A 26,639-nucleotide genomic window follows, 5' to 3' on the forward strand; every position below is an offset into this window, starting at 1 on the left:
GAGGTTCCTGCCACCGCTGTTGCACTCTCCAGCTGTGAGCCGGCTGAGCAGTGCTCCCCCTGTGGGAGTGCACTGACCACCAGGGGGCAGCTCCTGTGTTGAGCATATGCCCCCTGGTGGTCAGTGCCCATCATAGCTACTGGTCGTTCCACCATTCAGTCGATTTGCATATTAGCCTTGTATTATATAGGAAGCATGAGGTCATAGAGCAACCTGGTAGATGGAGTTTGATGACTCAGAGCCTCTGCTGTCACTGCTGGAAGATAAACAACACTGAACTCATGTTCTGGCTGAAAGTTCATGGCGTTATCTCCGAGTTAAAGGGCAGCCCTACCGTATCACTACAGTATAAACCAATTAGCAGATCAGTCACAGATGGCACCTCCGCAGTGTCCCAAGAATCTGTCTTTTTCTTCTTATTTTAACAGCTGCTACATTAACTCAGATCTTTCTAACCAGATATACTCACAGGCTCTTACGTGGTCCCCTGGCCCTTGCCTCTTTCCTTGGCATCCACACAACCCAAGGTGTTCAGGTTCTCTTTCTCAAGCACAGCTTTCTCTGTGCCACTTACCAGTAATGGATCTTTCAGAAAGCCAAATGCTTGCATCCTCTGAGCTGTCAGAATCGTTTGTTTTTACTGTGCTACCTACAGACTTTCATCTTGCATCCTTTTCAAGCTGTTTCATAAAAATGAATGAGCATGTGGGTCTCTTTCCTTAGATTGTGGTGAGCTTCCTTTTAGGCAAGTCTAGCCTTCTTCACCTTGTATGTTCAAAAACCTAACTCAGTGCATGGCTCATAGTAGGGATCTATCATATGACTGCAGAATCAAAACATTTAATGTGAATTCAAGTTTTATGTATCTACCTACACATATGTCCTGTTGCTTCTAGAGCAGGTGATAGCAAATTAAAGCCAACCAGTAACCAACTAAACCAAAATCAACCAACTACTTGATTTTATAAATAAATTTTTATTTGAACACAGCCATATTCATTCATGTACATATCACCTATGGCTCCTTTTGTACTACAGGTGAGCTGAGAAGTTGCAAGGAGATTTGCCTGCAAAACAGAAAATAGTTACTATTTGACATTTTACAGAATCTGAAGTATAAATGCTCTGAGGGCAGGAATTTTTCTTTGCTTATTTGTATATCTAGTCTACTTAGCAGGAAGCACAATAAATACTAATTGAATAAATTAATCAATGAATCAATCTTTAATGAGGAACCACAATCCAAAAACTTGGTATTTTTTATTTTTGAGAAGAATCATCCTACCTAGTTTCCTGATGATGGATCCATTCTACTCATTCATTCCTTCATTCATTTCTTCATTCCATGATTATCTATTGAATATCTACTATATGTCCTACACTATTCTGTGCTTTGAGATACTCTCATGAACCTTAGAATCTTCAAGGGAGCCAGACATCATTCAAACATCAAGTGTATTGTGTTCATTGCAGTAGGGAGAGAGAGACAAAAGGGGTGCTGAGAGCCTGTGCCAGTGGGGTTACAGAGGTCAAGTAGGGCTTCTCTGAGAAAGTGGCTCTGGAACTAAGAATCGGGATAACTGTGTGACAGTTGAGGGAAGAGTGTCCCATGCTGAAGGAGCAGCATATAGAAGACCCTTTGGCAGAGGGAGGTTGGGGAGTACTAGGAACAATAGGGCAGAGTGGTGAAAAGCTCAGAGAAGACACAGGACATGGGGCTGCAGGAAACAGGGTTCTGGTAGAGAGCCTTCAAGGAGTGTTCTCTCTCCTGGGAACCGTGCAAGACCGCTGATGGATAAGCAGGGAAATGCTAGTAAAGGGGAGGTGAGGAGAGGTAGATTTTAATACAATCTGCATTTTGAAAAGATCACTCTTTTCTTTGGAGGAAGGATTTTTAGTGAAAGCTGCTTTCAGATATTGATTACATATTTCTTAACACATCAAACTCAGGAAAATGACAGGCATGTTCTTAATAAATATTGTGATAGTGATACCTTGTACTTGTTCAGCTTAGAAAGAAAAAAAACCCAACCTGCTGTTTTCACATTTAATGCTGTCTCTTTTAATAAGTATTGCACATATGGTGCCCCAGGCAGAACATTGGAGCCCCCTCCATAACTCGCAGACGATGGCACATTAATGGAGGCCTTCAGACGATGGTTTTAGTTCCAGGGCTGAGGTTTCTGGAACCGTTCAGGCCGAAAGCTCCTGGCCCAGGTTCGCTGCTTAAAGGAAGGGTGGGTCATGGTGCCTGGGAGTCTCATGTGGGGATAGTACCTCGTTGTTGCATTTTGTTGTTTGGTTCAGGAAACCTTTGGACCGGCTCTAGTGAGTCACTCTCCCCTGATTGTTCTAGCTGTGATTCATCTTACTTCTCTTACCTCTCCCCCTTTTTTTTTGCCCCTTTACCTTCCTTTCCTCTTAGTCATTAAAATGTTCCTCTGCTGTCTTGCCATCCTCGTTCTTAAAAATTTTCCATCCCTTCCCAGCTGGAGCAGATGCTTGTCTTGCTGTTCTGTGAGGATCTGTGAGCTGGCTGATGAGGCATTGACTGAGGCACAGCTGCTGGGAGCTTAGGGAAGCCATGTGCTGGGTAAGCCAGGACAGAACATGGGACACAGACCCCAGTCTCTGTGCCTTCTTCCTTTCATTGGACCTGGGTGGCTCTGTACTTGGAGAGGTCCTATGAAACCCTGATAAATTAAGTTGGGACACTGGGTCTCCTCACAGTGGACATCAGGAGGTCTGGGAGAGCTACTGGATTCCAGAAAACTCTTGGCCAACCTGTGCCTCTTTGGAGGCAGCTGGATAATTAAGAAGATTTTATGTGTGTGCTTTTTCCCCCTTGGTGTCACTCTGTATCACATCATTCATTTGTTACTCGATGAAGACATTTTCATGAAACCACACCCATTGTTCAGAAAGAGAGGGGGCTTCCTTATTTCTGAATTCAGTTGTCCTACTTTGAGTCTAGCCTCATATTTGTTTAGCATTTTCATTGCGATTAAATGTAAACTTGAAAATGGTGTCAATAGAATGCTGTGAAAAGATTTCTCTTTTTGAAAGTTTCCTTTTGGGGTTAAACCATCTCTTTGGAGGTTTTATTTTCTGCTTTTTTTTTTTCTCATAAATGCATATGATTCTCAAGTTTGATTATCAGATCTACATTTTGATTCACCTTTCTACTTAGGTATCTGATTTTCTCTCTTTAATTTTTTTTCTTTGAAATTTATTTACTCATTTATCATCCTTTGGTTCACTAGGTTCCTGTTCACTCTAACCATGATTGCATTAACCTCTTGGAGCAGAATGAAATAGTTGGCGGGAGAGAGAGAAGGGAGAGAAAAACAGATTCAATTTGGGAGCAACCCTGATGATCAAAGAAGAGATGAGATCTGTGAACCATGAAAGATAAGAACTCCAAGAAGTCTGATATATTTGTGACCTTGGTCTATGTTAAGTGCCCAGAGAATCATAGTTAGTGAAATTGCAGTAGACACCCTCTCGTTCTGATAAAAATGAAACAAAAAAAAAATAGATTGAAGGAAAATATGATTTTAAAAATTGGATTATAAGATTTTGACTAAGACTAAAAACCAGAAGGTTCTTAGATTTTCCTCTCTTTCCCTAAACAGAGCTGATCTTGAATCGATGACATTCCCAGTATCTCTTAGTGTTGGTGAAAGAAAAGTGAATTTGCAATTTATTTTTATTTCAGATGCTATATGAGAAAAGTTCATGTTTGGTTACCTGAAAATATAACTGTGCCTGTTTGTTTCTGGAATGCCCCGTGGACAGAATGAAAGGTTCCCTTTCACATGTCAGAGGCAGTGAGGCCAGGTCACGAGGTCCTGTTAAATTCATCACAGACAGAATGCTGAGACCCTACGCAAGCCAGTGGGATAAAGAGTAAGACAAAGAGCTTTCCCCACCTTCAAGTTGGTGGGATCAGCTGTTTGAAGTACCCCACAGAGGAGCTAGAGTGACCAACTGACTCACACATTAAAAAAAAAAAAAAAAAAAGCAAATCCTTGGAGGATGCCATATGCTATCTTCTGGGCAGCAAGCTGCTGACAGTTACAGACCTGAGATTCTGCACCACCTGAAATCTGGTGGACAGGAATCTCTCCATCCTTTTTCAAGGCTAGTGGGGCACACGCCTCCCTTTCTGATATTTAACCAAGTGAATTTGGTAAGATGCAAATCCTCCCTGCCTGAAGAAGTCTGTGTGGGGTGCGAATTAGTAAACTGTTATTTTTAAAGCACTGTGTTGAATTTACGGCTAGAATAATTTTGCCTCTCTGTCATCATAGCCCTGGACATCCTAACATTCTCAAGGGTTGGCCATGTAAACCTAACCTATTTCCTTGTAGCCTGGGTCTGAAATGAAGTTGTTCCGATGCTTCTTTATAAATATTCATTGCAGAGGCAAGGGTGACAGTGTGGTCATGGGACAGGTTTGCATACAGAGCAAGTGTCTATGGGCCTGTATCATTAAAGGCACGTCTCCTTCCCTTTCCTCCATGCCCAGGAAATTCTCGAGCCTGTAATTGCGGGCTGGGAGGGCTGCGCCCGCAGTGTGGAGCACAGGCCTGTTGTAGGAGCCATGATGGATGTGTACCACTGCTGGCGGAAGGACCATCTCCTTTCACAGGCACGGTTTGCTGCATATTTATTATGTATTATTGTAGTCTTCATTGTAACCTAGCCCAGAGTGAGGACGGCACTGTGATTTCCCATTGTAATTTCTTATTTTCATCCATTCTCAGCCCTGAGAAATGAGGTGAATTCTTTCATGAGTGCACTCACAGCCCCTTTTGTTGTACTCTGGCTATTCACCTGGCTCCATCTGACCCGATGAATGTAACGATAAAAGCCCTAATATATATTTCCGGGAGACTGAGACGAATTTATGAGCCAGTGATAGTTTGCTATGGCTTTTGCATAATATTCACTCTCCATATTTTTACTGCTGATAGTTCTCTCTATTAGCATGGACATTTATGTCACATTACAGCATCCTATTTAATGCCCAGTCAAGATCTGGCCTGCCTGCTAATAATTAAGCAAAACAACAGGCCAGAGGAGGGGGAACTCCATTCTACATTTAGAGAATCCGTGTTAGTGATTCTGGCTGTTCTCAACAACCCTCTCCTCATTCGAGCACTGCTTTACTGACTCTCTTTGTCTCTTTATGGTTTTTGTCCATTGCTCTCAATTTAATGTTCCAGAAAATTTAACTCTGTTATAAAGCTGTGTAACTCAAGATAAAGAATTCAGCACAAACACTGAGGTGCTGGACAGGTTGATAGGAAGCAGTGACATAACCAGTAAAACATTTAATAACATGGAGATAAGGGCGGAAGAAAAATAATGGGATGACAGGGGAGATGATTAAAATATCAACGGAATAACAATGTGATTCCATTGAGTCCCAGCCAGCCAGAATGTTGAGCTTTAGAATGAAGCTTTTCCCTACATCTGGCCATGGTGTGGTGCTGGTTATATAATTGAAACTTTGGGGGAGAGCAGTGGTCCCTAAACCAGCAGCAGCCACAGCACCTGAGAACTACTTAAAACTGTAAATTATTGGCCCCTTCTCCAGACTAATTAATCAGAAACTCTGAGCATGGGACCTGCAATCCGTGTTTTAGCAAGAACTTCAGGTGATTTTGATGCAGCTTAAGGCTGGAATGCTAACATTTCAATCTTCAGATATGAAGAGTTACTTTGAATGTAGTACCTTTGACTTGAACTCTTATTTATTATTTGAATATTTTGTTACCAGAGATTGGTCAAGCCAAAGGTAGGGAGCCTCAAATACCAGAGTTCTTTTGGTTGTATTATCAAGTTAACAGGTGACTTCTAAATCAATGACCAGCAGGCTATTCGGTAATATGATTCTTATTTTGATGGCTGATTATCACTAAGAAAATATGAGGATTTTTTTATTTAAGTTTTTAAAAAGAATGGCCTGTTGGTTATCAGGAAGTAGGCATCCTGTAACCTCTTCCTCAGTTTACCAATTTCCTATCTTTTTATCTGTAAAAACCAGTGGAATACCAGTAAACACTCATTCTGAGAACATTTTGTCCAGTATGTGTGTGGTGGGGAGGAAGTGAGAAGGTCTCAAAGGATGTCAAACATTATTGGTCATTTTGTACAATGACCACAGAGTACACAGTTTAGGAAAAACTGCTTCCTCCTCCTGCCTTTTTTGCATACAACTTTGGCAATCCAGAGTACCTGTTAACAGTGACCTCTGCTGTCCAGAAGCAGTACTACAACCACATAAATCCATATGGCAATTAGTGTTCATAAGAAGAAAGTTTTGTATTTACCGAAGTTATATAAAAAGGAAAAGTGGCATCTTACTGCAAAAGTATTTGGATCTTCTCAAGGAAAATGTATTTTCCTTGAAAAGAAAAATTACAGTGTTTCTCTTCCATTTCCAGTTACGAAATATTAGCCTTTGATGACATTTGTCAGTAGAGTGGGGAATTAATATAATTAAAGGAAGTCTGCAATAGCTCCTAACTACCAAGAATATTCTTAGCCTCAAACATGTGACTTCATTACTTAACAATAGGTAATTTTCTATAATCTGAAATAAAATTTTACAAATTTAAAAGTCAAATCAAACCTACCAATATATTTTTATATGCCATAAAGTACCTTAACATACATTGCGGTATTGGTGGGGCTAAGGTTCCAAGTATCCAGTAGTGATTAAATATATTTGTTGAATGATTATCTAAAGGCAAATGGCACAAAGTTAAGGTGTTACATTTGCAGCACCTAAGACAACCCCTCTTACGTAGAGAGGCCTCTTTAAAATATAGGACCTGATCTGGAATTGAAGGACCATCATTCAAATTCCTTTTTTCTGTGTGTGCAAGCTTTGTCAATGAGAAATCCAAGCACTTTGGGACAGGTATTAACTATCCTAGGTTATTTGGCTAATAACATGTTATAAACTGAGCCTTTGGATACTACTCTTATGTCAATTAATTTATAAATATTTATCAAATACTATTTATGTGCCTAACTGTATTGTATCTTAGAAGAAAGTTGGGCTTTGGAATTAGGTAAGCCTTAGTCCAGATATATGGTTCTCCTACTATTTATTTGTAGCCATCGGCAAGGGACTTCACTACTCTGAACCTCAGTTTTCACATCTGTAAAATGGGATAAATTATACCTACTGTAAAAAAACACTTCAAAAACAGGAAATCAGGCTGAAATATGATACAATAATCTTAATGTCAAGCTAAGAACTTTTTAAAAATAGTCCATGTAAAGGTCATCTGGCTATACAGAGAAATGTAAATTTGCACAATTGATTAGGGTCCAAATATTTTCCAATTCTGTAAAGTTGATTAAAATGTGATAATATACATTTCTGTCTGATAAGAGAAGATAGACCCCCAAATTATAGTTTTATTGCCTTGCAGGACATTAACTAGTTTTGCAACTAACTTAGCAATACTTTCTCAGCATTCCTTTTTTTAAAAAAAATTCCTTTATTCTCTTCCCTTTCCACCCTATTGACTATAATTCTTGTTTCTCTTAATTTTTTGAACTGAGGTTGCCATTCAGCTAATATCCTTAATAATGAACTGAGTAAAATTTGACACATGCTCACTATATATTTGTATAAGACTTATGTTTTTACATTTTGAAAATTATGCTTTGATCTACTACCTTGAAAGGTTTTTTGTTTGTTTTGTCAGAATAGTTGGCACATAATATGCTTATTTCTTTTTCACTTCCCTGGATTTAAAATGTTTATATGTGGTTCTTGCACCTGAGGAAGAAAAATATATATTGAATAAATGAATTGGTGACACACATTCACACACCATAAATCCCCCAATCTACCTTAAACCATCATTTTATGATTTACACATTCATTCTATGATCACTGCATTCTCAAACAAACGGGATGGTTGATTTATACTATTTTGCATAGAAATGCTTTTCTTCTGGATTGTTTAGGGTTAAAGCTCTTAAGTTAGTAGCTTCTTATGAATGCATCAACAATATTATCATCATGGTCGTCATTATCAATGCTATTGAGAACTTACTATATATGCCAGGCACCATCCCAAGCCATTTATGGAAATCATTTCATTCAATTCCTACAACTACTCCAGGAAGTACTTACACTTGACAGATAAAGCAACTTCACTTTACAGATAAAGAAAATTAAGAGTAATTTACCCCAACTCACACAGCTGGATATCCCAGGCGACAGTTTAGATTCACATAACTGACTCCTAAAACAGTGTTCCTGATGGCCTCACTCAGCTGTCTGCTTGGCCATGGGAGTAAAGTTGTTGGCATCGAGTCAAGACATCAGTGACTGCAGGAGTGACAGTGAGAGGAGAAAGAGCAGAGAGGAGTGAGCTTATTCCCTGCAACATGTTCTAGAATTGCCTTGAGAGCTTCCTGGGAAAGAATATTACAAAGTGTTCCATAGTTGATGGGTGGGTGGCATTGGATTTCCAGGGACACTTGGGTTCAAGTCCTAACTCTGCTGTCCTCTAACTGGGAGGAGCCATCTAACATTTGAGGCCGAGCCATCTAACATTTGAGCCCTGACTTCCTCTATAAAGTGGCAGTGACAATAACCTATTCCTCAGGGTTACTCTGAGGCTCCATTTGAATGAAAGGTTGATAAGAGGCTATATACTGGCTTTGGTTGTTTTATTATCTGTCTTAGCTAGGAAACATCATCAGGTTAATGGAGGCAAGAAGGAAACTAGATTGGGAGCTGGCAACTTTCCATTTTCAGTTCAATAAGGTTAACTATTAGTGGACATCTCCATGTGGAGAGGACCTTGACTATGTTCACTCACGTAGATACCTGGGGCTGCCAGCCTAAGGAATTTCTAATATTTGAGGCACTGGGAGCTCCTAATGACCTTTGACTTCTTGAGAGCTTCCTCCCCACAAATGCCATATAGTTTATATTTAATTTTAAAATTAGAGTGGTATCACTGAGTCTATGAGATAAAAGAACATTGAACTAAAAACCAGGAGATCTGGATTTTTATCTTAGCCCAGTCATTACCTGGTAACCTTAGACAAAGCTTTTAACTACTCTAGCCCTCCATTTCCTAATTTAAAAATGGGATCATAATCCTTTCACTGAAGCTTCATGGTTGCTGGTGTGAATAAAATGAGATAATTTATATGCCAGCATTTGAAACAGATAAAAGTGCCATGGGAATGAACGTAAGGTTGGATATATTCCTTGTTTTTTAAGTAAGATTGAAATCATGTATTCATTTATTTCTGACAAGTCATTCAGAGTCTACAATATGAAAAATGTTATCTTTGACATTAGAAGGGTACAGTGACAATTGCAATTTACTGGGTGGTAAGTGAAGAGAGGAGGAGATGGTACCTAGACTACAAATGTAGGCACCCTGGCAGATGTCTTATCAGGGTATACGGCACAAGGTATAAGAGAAAGGGAGAAATTGGGGGAGGTTCAGATGGTCTTGGAGCAGAATCTGGAAGATGAATGAGATTTCCTCATTTGGAGGTAAGGGGAGCAAAGAAGAAAGAAATTGTAGTAGGGAAGGAATCCCATGGCCAGATCACAGACACAGCAGGAGTGATTTCCCTCACATGGAATCACTGATGAAACAACTGGCAGTGGAAGAGAGGAGGATGGTTAGGAACTTTATGATCTGAATAATTCTTTTCTCTAGTCCAGGGGTTTTGAGAAGTGTGTTGAAATGTACTTAGCATTTCTGTTCCTTATCAGTGTTATTATAGGAGTAATCAACCGTGCCTTTTTGGCTTCAGGGTCCTGACATACAATACGTAGGCCATAATGCCTTCCAGAAATCATCATGGACAATTTTGTCCCAGAGAAATTGTGTTTTTATTCAATGTCAAAATTTATAAGCAGCTTTAAAATAAGTGAGATCAAAAGAGATGATCATGAAAGTAGAGCTTTTCTGTTATGAGGGGGAAACAACAAGAGATACATTGAAAGGATAGATACAACGAAAGGGAAAGATTTATTAGCTCACTTCCTTACCTCCTATTGCCTTAATAAAATGAGAATATAATAGGGGACAAGCAGGAAACATAACTGTCTCAGGTTGGCTGGTTGTAACAGGAGAAAGATAATTAGGGGTGCCAGGAATCTTGGTGGACATAGTCACCTAGAAGGTGCAGCCAGAAATTGGACCCATGTGATTACTGTCACTCAGGAATGCAGGCTTAGTTACCAGATGTGGGAGAGTGCATGTAAAAGAGGCCACAATTGTCCGTGCTTTTCAATATTCACTCCCCTATGCAATGGGACTTCATATCTTCTCCCATCAAGAGGCGAAATCTATTTCTCCACCCTTTTAAACCCAAGTTGGCCTTGTGAATTACTTTGAAATTAGAATGAAGAGACAAGGTGCCAGTTCATGGATCAGAGTTGAGTCAGCCCACTTGTCCTAGTCTAGAGATGTGACAATGCCCAGCCAAGATCAGCAAAGCCACCTGCCCAACCTGGAGTTGACTGATGCTATAGAAGGAAGCCCAGACAAGACTACAAGAACCACCAAGCTGAGTCCAGTCTAAACTGCCAAACTGCAGAATTGCAAGTTAAATACCTTGCGTAGACCAAACAAAATATGTCTGCAGACAGAATTCAGCTGTCAGGCTACCAATGGTCTGACCTTGTATAGTCTCCCTAAACTGTTCACAGACCTGGCTACAATCTAGTTAGACTAACAGTTTGTCATTATCCCTTTCTCTTAGGAAATTGTTACCTTATACCTATTCTATGGTCATCCTTCTTATTCTCCAGCTCCCATTGCAACCCACCTTTCCCATGTTGTTTCCAAATCTGAGACTGTCTCTAGTTACTGAATCACTAATGCTTATTCTAATGCAGAACTTGTCTTCCAGATCTGGCCCTCGGCTGGCTGTCCATCTCCCCATCTACCTCTGAGACTAAGCATTGAGTGACCATAGATATCACCACATTATAAATAACAGCTAGAATGGAAAGAGCCACCTGCTTTGGGGGCTCTTTACAGCTGTATCTGTATGCAGTGCAGTATTTTTTTTCCCCTGTAAGACCTGACTTCAAAGAAAAGGGTTGTCCTCTTTAAAATCACGTTGCAAACACTCATCTAAGCTTCACAAGAGTCTGATGCTTATACCTCCCTTTCCGACCTGGATGGACAGGATTATTGTTATTGGATGCTTCTCTCAATAAACTCCATAATCTTTTTGCAGGGTAACAGGGCACCAGAGAAATCTGCATCCGTTATGAAACTGTTCCTGATAAGACTGTAAATAAAATGGCTATGGTCATTCAGACAGTTGTCATTTCATCGCTTATCCTTTGCCTCCTCTTTTCCTTATGCTTTCTCTCAGGGTCTCTTGGTTATCAAGCCCTCACTGGGTGGGTGTGAATTGTATGTATTTGTGTCCCTATTCCTGGTTTAGTATTGTAATCATTTTTATGTGTTCAGCTCAGTAAATCCTTTATCCATATGTTATTTGTTTGGTTTAGTTATGTACAAAATACCTCAGCACCTGTGATAGAATAGTTTGTAAATAAATGTGGCATGTGTGTGGGTATGTGTGCACAATAAAATAAAGTCTTAGACATCCCCTTATTGGCTTTATAGACAGTGTTTGTGTGGAGAATTACATTTTATATTGAGTCTGAGAATGAGTGTACTTGTGTTCCAAAGCACATGTCACTCTTCAAGTGACACCTCCTGTCCATTATGTAGGACAAACCACTCAAAATTCAAATTTTGTTTTAAATTAACTTCAGGTTGGATTATTATCTCTTCTTCGTTGGCTGGTTAGTTTCATTTTTGGACAGGACTGAAATTAGAAATCATATGACAACAATCCTGATTCTCATTAATGTGGGAAACCTGTTCCCAGCATGTGTTTGAAGGAGGTCACAATGACAGGTGACTACTCACTCTTGTTTTAATCTTTTAAAAAATATATATATATATATATATATATATATATATATATATATATATATATTATTGATTTTTTACAGAGAGGAAGGGAGAAGGAGAGAGAGTTAGAAACATTGATGAGAGAGAAACATCAATCAGCTGCCTCCTGCACACCTCCTACTGGGGATGTGCCTGAAACCAAGGTACATGCCCTTGACCGGAATCAAACCTGGGACCTTTCAATCTGCAGACCAACACTCTATCCACTGAGCCAAACCGGTTAGGGCTCTTGTTTTAATCTTTATTAACAAAGAGTTGGTCACACATGTTCATGCTAAAATGATTTGCTTATGTACCACTTACCCTCCCACCTAACATCTCAAATATTTGTATTTGAGTTTTGTTTTATTATTTTTTAATTTTATTTTTTATTGATTTCAGAGAGGAAGGGAGATGGAGAGAGAGAGAGAAGAGAGAGAGAGAGAGAGAGAGAGAGAAACATCAATGATGAGAGAATCATTAATCGGCTGCCTCCTGCACATCCCCTACTGAGGATCGAGCCCACAACCCAGGTATGTGCCCTTGACTGGAATTGAACCTAGGATCCTTCCGTCTGCAAACCAATGCTCTATCCACTGAGTCAAAGCAGCTAGGGCTGTTTTTTGTATTTTTAAAAAGTGTTTTATTTCAGTTCTCTGAGACTGGAGAAATAAGATTGCTTGCAGCGTGGAAGATGCGCTGTGTTCTCTGTTGTTGTGTAACTTGTTCATCATGAGTTAAGAAGTTCCTCTCCTCCACAGCAGAGAGAAACCACCATTCTTGGGCTAGGTTGGAAAGGGGAAATATAAGCATCAGACCCTTGAGAAGCTCAGGTGAACTTTTGCAATGTGATTTTAAAGAGAGCAATCCTTTTCTTTTAAGTCAGGTCTTACAGGAAAAAAAAATACACTGCAGTGCATACAGATACAGCAGTAAAAGGCCCCTGAAGCAGGTGAAAATAGGAGGCATGAAGGCTTTGAATAATAGTTTGTAATAGTGCTGGAACTTACGTTGTGCAGGGTGAGGGAGATGATGGCAGGTTGACTTGAGTATGGGCTGGAGCATGGGTCCTCGTATATTACTTTCCAAACCTTTCCTATTAGTAGGACAAGCCCTGTTTCCAGCAGTTCTGGGGAAATGGGAGAATGATTTGGGCTGCGTGTTTATTGACTAGAGACCAAATGGGGCCACAGATGTCATAATTTCCCTATTATCACTTTGCCGAGCACTTCCTGGCCTCCCTTCATTATCTTGCTCCACATTAACAGTTATGAGTAGCTTCTTTATAGGATCCAAATGCTGTTGACTCCCATTGGCAGGGCTTCTGCTTGTGGAGACCCAGTGGGAGGAAAACAGGAACAGAACCTCTTTATCTCCAAAGTTGTTAAGATGGGATGCTCTGCTCACCTCTCTCTCCATCTTAGTGGGGGCGCATTTCCTTCTCCATAATAGAAAGACAACTATCTCATCCCACCACCCCTGCCTTTTTTTCCTCAGGCAAGAAGAGAAAGGCATAAAAACTGGAAAGTGCAAATCACAGATAAGGGCTGTTGTGTGTGTTCTAAGAGGAAAGGTTATTACCACTCATGTGCAGCCATTCAGGGGGCACCTGCTGTCCAGGTGGCTTCCCAGGTGTGTGTGCATGAGCAGGCCAGGTGGCCCAGCTGAGCAGGTCAGGCAATCAATTTTGCATTCATATTCTGAGCCCTGGTCATTCTTTCAAGGCTTCTTTTCTCTGAGACAAATTCAACAGAGGCTTACAAAGTTATTCTTTCACAAAGGAGGCTATACCTGGTTCATAATGCAGAGAGTTCAAAACAGGGATTTCTGAGAGAATTCTTGATATCCATGGTACATATTTTTTTTGTACTCTTCATGCCAAGATAGGCCTGGGCTTTTTGGACACAGATGAGGGGGGATCTTAGTTTTCTTTCCTTTGTCATTGCTGGTAATGCTGGTGTGTGTATTAGTATGCAAAATTTTACACCTTTAGCAAAGAGATCCCATGGAATTGAGGGCCTAGAACAGTGCCTGACCCAGTCAAGCCTCAAAATAAATAGCTGCTGACTGGATGAGTGAATGAACCTGACTCCACCATGCACCAGCTAAATAAACCCCAATTTCCTCATCTTTATGAGCATGGATTATCATAGCAGCTCTATATGGCTGCCCTAGAGAGTTAAATGAGACTATGTATATAAACCTCCCCCCTTCCAAAGATGCCTACTTGTAGTAGTTAGACATTTAAAGTTAGTTTTGGTTTTTCTATTATTCCATCTCTTCCTTCCTCCTGGGTTTGTGATAAGCTGCCAAGAGAATTATGGGTGCAAATGTTCCAAAAAGTCTGCCCAAATATACTGTGGTTTTATCGTTGTCTGGTGGGTCCTGGTGGACAAATGTAGAAGCACAATGGCTACACAAGTGGCTCATTTGAAAGACTTCCCATTCTCCCACAGGCAAACGAGCTGGAGAAACACAATGAAGTCTGCCCAACAGTGCTTTTGTTGAAGCAGTAGGAGAAAGAGAAGGAAAATTCAGCATGTAGAAATGCTCAAGGGTTTAACTAGAGAGTCTTAGGTGCCTGTGCCTTCTGTATTGCTAGTGATATGTTCGTTTCAAAATCACTAATGGCCAACCTGAGCACCTAGGATGAAGGTGTGACCTGCATCCTCTCTAGAAATCCATGCTCTGATAAAGTCGAACCAGCCAGCACCTGGAGAAAAAGCAAGTTTGAACAGAGTTGCATTTTTCAAAAGCTCTTGGAAAAAGAATAACTATTCATTTGGTCTATTTTCCACTGGCATGTTTTTAGAATATTTAGGGTGAGGAAGTATTAGTCTGCCTGTGTTCGTGCATGTTGATGGGGAGTAAAGAAAGAAAGGAGGAGAAAAGAGAAAATCCTGACTAGAGACTGTAAGGCAGGAAGGACAGAGAACTAAAAGTGGGGGCGGGGGGGGGAGGGGGGAGACAATTGAGTCTGTGAAAAACGAAAGTGATCTAGCATACATAAAAGGAGCTAAGATGAGGACTCATAGAAGGAGAGAGGGATAGTGGACACCTGAGCAGCAGGAGATGAGAGACTTGGTGGATGCACACAGCAAGGGGGACGTTAGCTGCCTTGTAGGGGAGAGAAGGGGTGTAGGTAATAGAGACTGTCCTCAGCAGGGGCAGGAGGGAGTATGAGACAGACAGCAGATGCACACAGCAGGGAGCAGAAAAGCATCACAGAACTGGGGAAACAAAGAAATTAGGGATAGAAAAGACCTGCTCAGTCATTCTCTGCTCCCCACCGCTGCTGGCACCTTTGTCTAGAATAGATTTTCAAATGTCTTCTGGATTACTACACCCACTCCTTCCGGTCCAAACACTTTGATGAAAGATGAGGTGTCTTTCCCACCACCTCTAGTTTCTGAATATACATATGTAAGTGTAAGATGTAAAGAAAGACCAAGATAAAAATAAAAGGCAGAGCGAGGTCCTGAATGCAGAAGCGCACACCTGTTTGGCACCTGCTGCCTCTCCCATGGGCCCTTGTCTACAAAGATGACCACAGATTTCCAAAATGTTATTTAGAGAGTTGGTTTAGTTTTGATTTGGGAATGGGGAGAAGAGGAGCTAAGTGAGAAGGGATGAGAAGAGGACGAGGCTGGATGAGATGGAAGGAGAAGAAGAGTGGGAGGTTGAAGAAGCCTTTTTACTTATAGAGTTTGGAAAATAGAGGGGTACAGAGGGAGTAACATGGTGGAAAAGGGACATGAGAGAACAGGAAAACTCATTCTGTAGTTTGCTTCAGTGATGTAGAGACCATGATCCGTTGTCAGAAACATTTTACAAGTAGCACTGTGGTTCACAACTGGGAGAGGTTTTGCTCAGCAGGGCATATTTAGCAAAGTCTGGAGATATTTGTGATTGTTCCAACTGGGTGTGTATGGGAGTGGGGAGTGGTATGAGCATCTGGTAGGGGTCAGGGATGCTGCTAAACATTTTATAATGCACAAGACAGTCCCTCACAACAAAGCACCCTCAGGCTCAAAATGTGAGTAGTGCTGAAGTTGAAAAATCCTGAACATATGCACACGTGTGTGTACACAAAAGTGAAATGAAGGTTGCACAAAGAATAGTAGCCATTCATCTTCACTCTGTGCAATGCATGCTGATATTTTGTATTCTAGTTTATTTTACTATGTCATTAAATAATGTCAATCTAATCTACTGAATTAATTTCTTCACACACTCTTTGGAAATACTATGGAAAATGATAGAAACAGCACAAAATTCACTGCTCCTTGAAAAGTGCCCTGCAGAGTAATAGGTGCTCAGTCTAATCCAAAGGACTTTTATGATTTGGCCCCTGGCTACCCTTTTGATCTTCCCTTAGTCCTTCTTCCCTCTCCCTCAGCCTGCTTCAGGCACACTGCCCCTTTCCTTTTCCTTCCTGCCTCCAGCTTCCTGCCTCATGTCTGGAATGTGTCTCTCCTGGCAGTGGCCATGACTGGCTCCTTCTTAGCATTCAGGGCTTAGTAGTGTATCTTATATCTCTCCCCACCTGAATGAAGCTTTTGGAGAATGGGAATCTTGTTCTGTTTATCACTCTATCCCAATTGTTTAGCACAGTGCCTGGAACATAGCCTTCACTCAAAAAATAATTTCTGGAAGCTTCTGAATGAATGAATGAATGACCAAACAGCTTTTGGACTGGGTAGAATGAAATTTTGTCTTGCAGTATTCTTTGAGAGAGTTTTGAGATTAGAATATTTCTACCTAAATATGAGTAAAGTGGATCCAAGGGTTATGGTTTATATCTCTTACCTTTGTCTTTCCCCAATATCATCTCTTTCTAAAGCACTTTATTCTAGCACTGTCCTCTTCAAGGAATGCTTCTCTATTCTAGAAGCAGCTGAGAGGGGCTGGCATTTGCAGTGGTTTTGCACTACGAAGTATTATCATGATGGGAGCATAATTCATGGATCCGTACATTCCTTTTTAATCAGTAAGATGGGAAGTCCTTCCCTTTCTTGTCATGGATTTAGATGAGCTTATTTAAGACATTTGACATGGCTGGTTCCTCATTTTGAGTGGACATCATCGGCAAATGATCCCTTGAATAACACAAGGAGGGCATTGTCTCAAGTCTTTATTTTTTCATTCTACTTTTATTGAGTTGAATTGAAATTGGAGGAAGATTTAGGGAGATGATATGGGCAGACCTCCTCATTTTACAGATAAGGTGACTGCGAAAGGGCTAGGGATACAAATTCTGATAGGTCTAACAACCACCTTGCAAGTGAGGGTGTGCTGTTATATCTACTCTTAAGGGATGGGGGTACTAACTAAGAGTTTGTGACATGCTCATCCTAGATAGCTGATAAATTGTATGACCAGGAATCAATTTCACGTATTCTTCTGACACAAAAAACAAGATCTAGAGATGTAGGTTGGGGATACATAAACATTTATGGAGTGCCTGAAGCCACGGGGGCTGAAAAGTCCATTTGGTACATCATGAGGAATGAGAAGAGAAGGGAGCCTGGGAAAGAAGCTGGTAAGCATTAGTATTTAAGATCTGTGCAGAGGAAGATCAACCTGAAAAGGGTTATTGAGGAGGAGTAGAGGTGGGTTGGGGTGGGAGAGGGAAGGAGAGTGTGTTATCATAGAAGCTGAGAAGATTCAACGCTTCAAGAAATAGAATCAAAAGTGTCCTGGTGAGCAATGTTCTAAGTGTTCGGCAACATGGGAGTAAGAAAGTATTTGATGACCTTGTAGGGAATTATTTGAGAAGTCAAGTTTCAGTGAATTGAGGAGTGAATGGATGGTGAAAAATGAGACAGAGTGAATGCAGTTTGATGTTTGGTTTAAGAGGAAAAGTAGGAGATAACTAAAAATCATTTGTTTTTAAGATAATAGAGAATGGCATTAGTGTAAGTGATATCAGGGTATCGCTTTGTAAGCTTTATTATTGTCTACCTACTTTCTTGTACACCTGAAACTGATACAAAATAATATTGAATGTTAACTTTAATTGAAAAATAAAATAAAATAAAAAAAATAAAATAAAAAAGGTCCCAGGAGAGAAGAGAGGTTAAAGATACTTGTAAAAAAAGATCATTAAGAGCTCAAGGCCCCTGAGTTTAGGAGAGGGTAAGTTTGCATTAACAGGAATTGAGAGTGAGATTTTAGACACAACAAATTAAAAATTCAAACCTGATATTAAATGTCAACCATTCATTTTCTATAAAGTCAAATAATTTATATATATATATAGATAAATTTTACCTCTTCTAGAGAGATCATCTCTCTATCTTTTTTTTTCATAGCATTTATAACATTCATTTACTTATCTTTGTTTCCTTACTTTTGTATCTGTTGGTGTCTTTTTTTGTGTGTGTGTTTTTTTCTTTTTCAGTAGAATGAGGGATCCATCAAGCAGGGCCTATGCCAGAGAAATGGCTAAGTATTTAGGAAGATTTCCCCTGAAACAATCCTTTTTGGGAGCTAGGATGATGCTAAGACAAACCTCATATAGGAACATTTTTAATTCAAGTTGAAAAGTGAGAAAAAATAGTCAAGTCATTAAAAAATGTGAGTGTGTGGACTTAGATTGCATTAAACAAGTAATAAACCCAAGAGCACATAGACAAAACAAAAATTCTCTCTTGAGCATGCAAAGGCTCTTGAAGTAAGCATACAGTACAGTTTCCTCTTGACCCTTGCCTCTCAGCTTGATAATTTTAAAATTAAAAACTGAAACCATCAATACAAATTTGAAAAAGGTAGAAGGTGGTGGAAGGGAGTCTTTAAAGGAAACTTTATATGTTCTTCTTGTTCTCCTCTCTCAATTCTCTCCTCTGTCTCTACTCTCTTGCTAGCTTACCCCCATTTGCAGGTTGAACTTGGCATTGCCTGGAAGAAAACAGGAGCACGCAGCACCTCTAGGCCTATTTGTTAGTGTGAGTCACTGGAACTCTCCCCTGGGCTCCTCAGGACAAGTCAAGGAAGCCTTCCAATCTTTTTCTTTTGAGAGGAACTTTCTGTTTTATAGATCACATACTGATCTTCAAAATTAAATAAGATGTAAATGCTGTATCTCTTCCAAACTCACACAGCGATGGGTGCCTTGGGACTGTGTGGGAAGCATAGTGAAGGAGAGGGCATCAGGCACCATGCAGATAGCAGGGCATGAGGTTTCATTTTGTAATTAGGTGACAGTAGCATAGCATGGGACGCTCAAGGGTGTTTAAGGAAGAAGGGACCAGATTTAGATTCTGTTCTGCCACTCACTGGCTGGTGACCTTGACCTATACCTTAACTGCTCTGAACATCAATTTCCTCATATGTAAAACAGAGGCAATTATGCATTCATAGACCTGTGAGGCTTGAATAGATCACTTATGAACATTGCCTATGCAGTGCCTCCACAAACCCAAGGATTCTCCATGTTTGTACTTAATTTTGCACCCTAGATTACTCTCCTCTTCAGTGCTGTTTTTGAGTGAACAATACCATTAAATGGGTATTTTGTCTCAAGTATGTGGTGTTCTTACAAGAACATGAGACGAGGAAAATCAAAGGAGATTCCAAGGTGGGAGAAGGAGGTGAGTTCAGTTTGGGGCATGTTAATTTTGAAATGCCTCTGAGACTTTCAAGAAAGGAACTAGCCATCAAAACTTCTGGAGAGATATCAATTAATGTATAGGTGGTAGTAGATAAAGAAAGTAAAAAAAATACTTCTTGAACTCCAAGGACTTCCATTTCTTAAAGGGCCAATCTTAGAATGAGACTGAAATGTGTGGTGCAGGGGAACCAGGAGAGACTGGCCACAGGTAACAATGGAAGAAAAAATTTCCACTAGCACAGCCTTCATCACTGCCAGTTCAGAAGAGTACTTCAGTAAGACAGTAAAAGTGTCCCTTAACGTTTTTAAAGTATGGAGTTCATTGGTGAACTTGATGGACGTATTTCCAATGAAACAGTAGGGACAGAAACCAGAACACTGTGTGAGGAACTGAAGATGATGAGTGTCATCTAGTTTCTCATCAAAGAGAGTCAAAACTAGAGAAGGAGATGAGGTCAAGGGTGAATTTTATATTTTGGATAAAGAGGCTTGAACATGTTCATAGAGGGCAAGGAAACCTAAGGGAGAGGAAGAGATTGAATTCATAAAAAAAGAGAATATTTGGGGGGCAAATTGAAAGGAATGGGAGAGAATTAGATTAGCAGAATAGGAGGAGGGTTGGCCTTAAACAAGGGGCAGGAGGGGGTACCTCATCCGCTGGGCCTGGAGGAAAGAGGATGTTTGTATAGGCAGAGGGATTTGTGATGGACAAAGTTTGTGGGTTGAGCTCACTCTTAATCATTTATTTTATCTTTACACATTATGATGTGATAAAGTTTGGAATGGTTACTAAAGGCTTTTAATATTTTTAAAGATTTTGAGGTTTGAAGGTGTTTTCTTAGTTCTAGGCCTCTTGCTCACAATGCATTTGTCCAGCATGGGAGGCCACTATCATAACTGGATCTTGTCCATCCTATAGCCTGGGTTTCTAAGGTATGGTTTCTACATTCTTCACCATTCATTTTGTTTTGTTTTGTGTTATTTTATTTTATTTTTGGGGGCCGACCTTAAGCATTTAAGGATGTAAGCTCCATTGATTTTTCAAGAACAGCATTCATTGAACAGCAACTTAGTGAGCCCCTTGTAGGGGCTAAGTCAGTGATTGAAATCATACATCTCAATCCTCATGGAGTTTTCACTCTAGTGAGGGTAATAAGAAAGCTAAACATAAATTCCAAGTGATGCTAACACCTGTGAAAGTGAAAAGCACAGGGCATGCTGACAGAGATAAAAAGATGAGGAGAGAAAAGGGCCTATTGTTGATTGAGAGAGGGAGACACAGATCAGACCATCCTGAACCTTATGAATACTCACGGACCTTATGGTGAGTACAGTGGTAGGCCACTGAAGAGTATTAAGCTGTACGTGGGGCTAAGGAGAAGTATAATGTGATAATATTTGCTATTTTAAAAGGATTCCTCTTGTAGCTTTGTGGAGAACCATTGAAGAGAACCAAGAGGGGAAGGAGGTACAGAGTGACCTGCTAGAGACACTGTAATTGTCCTGGTGAGAGAGATTGGAATTTTGGATGAGGATGATGGCAGGGGTTATAGAGAAAAGAGGACTGAATTCAGATTTATAATAGGAAGTACACTCAACCGGGCTTGGACATGACTCTTACGGTTATGGGTTTATGGCTCCACTGAGTTTAACTGACTTAGATAGTACCTTGACACACCAATACCATATAGTAGTGTGAAGCTATATATATTTATCTTATAAGACTATTGCTTATGAATTTATTTCTTGAATTCAATTATATTATCTTTCTGAATTATATAGTAATAAAAGTACATGGATCTCTATTTCTTCTAATATGTTCTTTCTCAAGCTTTAGGAAAGTAGTCACTTTAGCTATATAACACTGATTAAAATAAGCTTTGAGTCATGTTATTCAGATTCTTTGTGATCTTAAATAGTTTCATATTTGTATAACATTAGGCAAATCATTTACACTCCCCAGCATTAGTATCTTTATCTATAAATATAGAAATTCATGAATAGGTATTTCAGGTTTATATTGAGGATGATTAATATAATAAGATGAAGTTGTAACTTATAAGAATAAATTCCAAAGTCAGTACTTACAGTTTTCTTGAATCTAATCAAGCATATATATCCAACCTCCTGGTTACAGGAAAGTCAGAGACAGCAGAACAAATTAATTAGTGTTAAACAATCAGATAAATTTAGCATGTGGGATATTCTATAAAATATCGAGCCTGATCTTTAAAACAGCCAATATCATGGGGAGTGGGGGACAGAGGAGACAAGGGGGGAAAGGACATATCAATTAAATGCAGTGCATGAATATGATTATATCTTGATTTGGGGGAAAAAAATAGTTCCAAAAGTTCTGCTAGGGACAATTGGGAAACTTTGAATATGGATCATGTGGATCATATGAGGGAGTGACTATTAACTTGTGTCAGAATGATGATGGTATCACAGTTATGTAGGAGTGCATCCTTTTTTCAGGAACTGCATTTTGAAGTGTTAGGGGTTAAGTGACATGTCTGTGACTTTGTAATAGTCATATACCAATAAGGATGTAAAGATGGATAGAGAGGTTGAGAGATAAAGCAACTATGGGAAAATGTGGACACTTGCTGGTGATACTGGTTAACCGAGTTTTCACTCTTTTATATACTTGAACATTTCAAGTGGAAAAGTCAGCACAAAAGGCAAAAATTCAATGTCATCAGCATCACCGGAGGAAGAAGCTGGTTTCTGTTTAGGCTCCAAGTTGTATGGAAGCATAGGTATCTTCAAACACTAGACGCATACACAGCCTAGGAAGACATGGACACTATAAGATGCCCCTGGGGACCTGACAACTAATATCTAGTAGGCCTGGATGCCCCGTGTCACCCTCATGTGGAAGCCTAGGCTTATGGATGGACTGGAATGGAGGGCGGGAGTATTTGAACTATACAAATTGCTAATTTCTCTGTTTGTAATTTGTTTCGCCTAGCTGGTATAGTTGACTCTACTGTGGATTCAATACATGCATGATGCAACTACAAAATGATTTATTTCTGGAAACTGCTCACCACTGTAAATATATAATATGATAAATGCTATTTTAATAGTGTGGCTTCTCATCATTTCAGACCAAAAGTCCCCGTCTTTGTATTCTGTTACCAATGAACTATCTACCCACTGCAATTAATATGTACTTCCCACTCCTCATCTTCTTTTCCTTAGCAACCAAATGCTTTAATTTTGGGGAAAGGTGGAATTTTAACAATTTGGTGGGTTTCTAGGACAAATCATTATGGGCTAATGCTGTGAGTTTACTGAGAGGTAAATTCAGGTCAGGGCTGAAGTTTTGAGGGATTTTTAAGAAAAAAATTCAAAATTGTACACACAAAAATAGATAGTGAATATTTATTTATAACTAGAGGCCTGGTGCATAAAAATTTGTGCACTTGGGGGTGTCTCTCAGCCCAGCCTTTGTCCTCTTGCAGTCTAGGACCCCTTGGGGGATGTACACCTGTCAGCTTAGGCCCACTCCCTGGGGGATTGGGCCTAAGCTGGCAGTCAGACATCCCTCTGGCAGCCTGGGAGCTCTTGGGGGATGTCCAATTGACAGCTTAGGCCTGCAGGCCTAAGCCACAGTCGAACATCCTTAGTGCTGCTGAGGAGGCAGGAGAGGCTCCCACTGCCAGCTTGTGGCTGAGCGGCGCTCGCTCTGTGGGGGTGTACTGACCACCAGGGGGTAGCTCTTGAATTGAGCATCTGCCCCCTGGTGGTCAGTGCACATCATAGCGACTGGTCAGTTCTGGTTGTTCCACTGTTAGGGTCAATTTGCATATTACCCTTTTATTATATAGGATGAGATAAAAATAACAACAAATTAAAAGATTTTTTAAAAATCTGTCAAAGTTCATCCTATCTAATAAAAGAGTAATATGCAAATTGACTGTCAATCCAACACACAAGATGGCTGCCCCCATGTGGTCAAAGATGGCTGCCCCTATGTGGACACAAGATGGCCACCACAAGATGGCCAGCAGGGGAGGGCAGTTGGGAGGGACCAGGCCTGCAAGGGAGGGCAGTTGGGGGCGATCAAGCCTGCAGGGGAGGGCAGTTAGGGGTGATCAGGCCAGCAGAGGAGGGAAGTTGGGTGCAACCAGGCCTGCAGGGAAGGGCAGTTGGGGGGGGGGGGCCAGGCCTGCAGGGGAGGGCAGTTAGGGGCAATCAGGCTGCCAGGGTAGCAATTAGGCATCAATCAGGCTGGCAGGGGAGTGGTTAGGGGGTGATCAGGCTGGCAGGCAGAAGCAGTTAGGAGCAATCAGGAAGGCAGGCAGGTGAGCAGTTGGGAGCCAGCAGTCCTGGATTGTGAGAGGGCAGTCGGACATCCCCTCGAAGGTGGAGAGGGTGCAGGCTGTGCTGAGGGACACCCCCCCCCCCCGTGCATGAATTTTGTGCACCGGGCCTCTAGTGGACATAATAATATCCAAAAACTAAATCACTTTTAAAAAACTAACTTTAGCCCTAACCGGTTTGGCTCAGTGGATAGAACATTGGCCTGTGGACTGAAAGGTCCCAGGCTCGATTCCGGTCATGGGCATGTACCTTGGTTGTGGGCACATCCCCAATAGAAGGTGTGCAGTAAGCAGCTGATCAATTTTTCTCTCTCATTGATGTTTCTAACTCTGTATCCCTCTCCCTTCCTCTCTGTGGAAAATCAATAAAATATTTTTAAAAAAACACAACACTAACTTTAAGACAAATAGCTGAAATACTTTTTACAAGCATATTTTGTTTTGCTGAATTCTTTAACTTTTTAATGAGACAACAATATTGCAAAATTATTTTATATGAAAAAAGTAAAAACATAATCCCATCTTACCTCCAGCACTCATTACTGAAAGGTTTGAAAAGCTTTTCTCATTTTAAATGTTTTTTATTGCTAGTGTTAGATACATTATTGGAATTACTGAGCTTCTATTATGCTTCTTTCAAAGATGAGATATAAGACTTTAGGTCATTTCAAGTTTTTCAGTGACTAATCACAAATTCTCATGGATTTGACAACATTCATTAACCACTTTTTCATCAATGTCATGATGTTTTATTAATATATTTTTATTGATTTCAGAGAGCAATGGAGAGGGGGAGAGAGACATCAATGATGAGAATCATCCCCTGCACGCCCCCTACTGGGGATCGAGCCCGCAACCCAGCATGTGCCCTTGACCAGAATCAAACCCGGGACCCTTCAGTCCACAGGCCAATGCTCTATCCACTGAGCCAAACCAGCTAGGGCCATAATGAGTTTTTTGTCACCCCTGAAATTTCATGTCACTGACTTGGTTGAGTCAGTATGGGCAATAGGAATTTTCCTGCAAACCATTCTTATAGTAGGGCAGCTAGCAATAACTTTATTACACAGAAATGGCAATAACCCATTATAAATATATTCTACTGAAACCAAAACTAAATATATCCTCCAATCAACTTCCTCTTTGCTGCAAAAGTTTCTCTAACCACTCCGACACCACCGAACACAGGGAGAAGTATGACAGGAAAATTAGAGAGGAGATAGCAGTGGTAAAACTATTTGATTTTTGCTGATTTTACAAAACGATGTGAACATGTCAACACATTGCCATAACCCTCCAATGATTCTGTGCAAATGAAGACCCTGAAGTTTAGTTCATTAGCTTTCTGGTGAATCCTGCTATACTTGAGGTAAGCATTTCTTTATTTTACATAAACTTACAATATCTAATAGAGTCATGCTTACATTGGGCTCCTAACAGTTGCTAAACTTAAGTTGATTTTTGGGAAATATTTTATGTACTACTGCACATGCTATTTAAAGGAAAATATTTATTGAATAATATTTTTAAAACTTTTCCCTCTATAACTTATGTATCTCCAAAGAATCTTCTAGTGCTGTGGTTTTCAAGCCTAGCTGCACCCTAGAATCTCCTGGGATACTTTTAGAAAAATACCAACATGGGCCATGGTAGTCTTAAAAGCTCTCCAAGTGATTCTAATGTTCAGCCAGAAATTGAAATCCACTGTTCTAATGCTTAAAATTCCTTTTTAAAATTGTTTTTAATTTTTTTTTTTTTTGCTTAAATGTCAAAATATTAGTCTAGTTCTTCCTGGACTCTTTTGAATGAAATATAAGGATATGATGTTCAGGAAATGTGTTACACATGCGTAGCACAATGGGCATTATGCAAAGTATATCTTTGCTAGTAAGGAACTGTTCTGGGAAAAATTGCCATTTATGTAGAATGCGGTACCATGGTGTGCTGACTGGATGAGAGAGGCACCAGAAGATGTGAACAGCTCCTAATTAAAAATAAAATAAATTTTCTAACAAACAACCTCTGCTGTACTTGAAGGCAATTGCTTTTGTGTGTGTGCATGCATATAGTATATGTTTTGTGAAAGGGTCAGTTACAAGAGTATTTCAAACAGAAAAGTCTCCACCATGATAAATATATTCCAGTCCATCCAACACACACTTTCTCACAGTGGCTCAGGTAACCTATGGATTTGAGCAGAGCTGCCAACTGGCTTCTATTCTCTGATCTCTAATAGAAGTGGGTTGTACATTACACATGATTAATATCAGCTTGTTCAGTCTGTCCACTCTAAATGTATAGCTCTTATTTCTCTGAAAATGGCTACTTTGAAGAACAAATATAGTAATTTTTATGCCGATGAAAGAAAATTAGAATTAAGAGCTTTTTCATAAGTGAGATATTTAATGCTCTCCAAAGTTATTTGATGTTGCATAAAGAGCTTTTTTAAATACATAAGAAAATTCTACATGCCTATCCTACCTTTCAGTTATTTCACTCAAACTCATATTTTTCAATAAAAGCATTTTTATATTTACATTTTAAAAAGACCTTATAGACAGACAACAGTAGGGTGGGAGGAGGAGAGAGTAAAGGGGGGATAAATGGTAATGGAAGGAAACTTGACTTGGGGTGGTGAACACAAAATACCATACACAGATAATGTATTGCAGAATTGTATATCCAAAACCTATATAATTTTATTAACAG

The sequence above is a fragment of the Eptesicus fuscus genome, chromosome 7 (assembly GCF_027574615.1).
Source record: "Eptesicus fuscus isolate TK198812 chromosome 7, DD_ASM_mEF_20220401, whole genome shotgun sequence".
Lineage (NCBI taxonomy): Eukaryota > Metazoa > Chordata > Mammalia > Chiroptera > Vespertilionidae > Eptesicus > Eptesicus fuscus.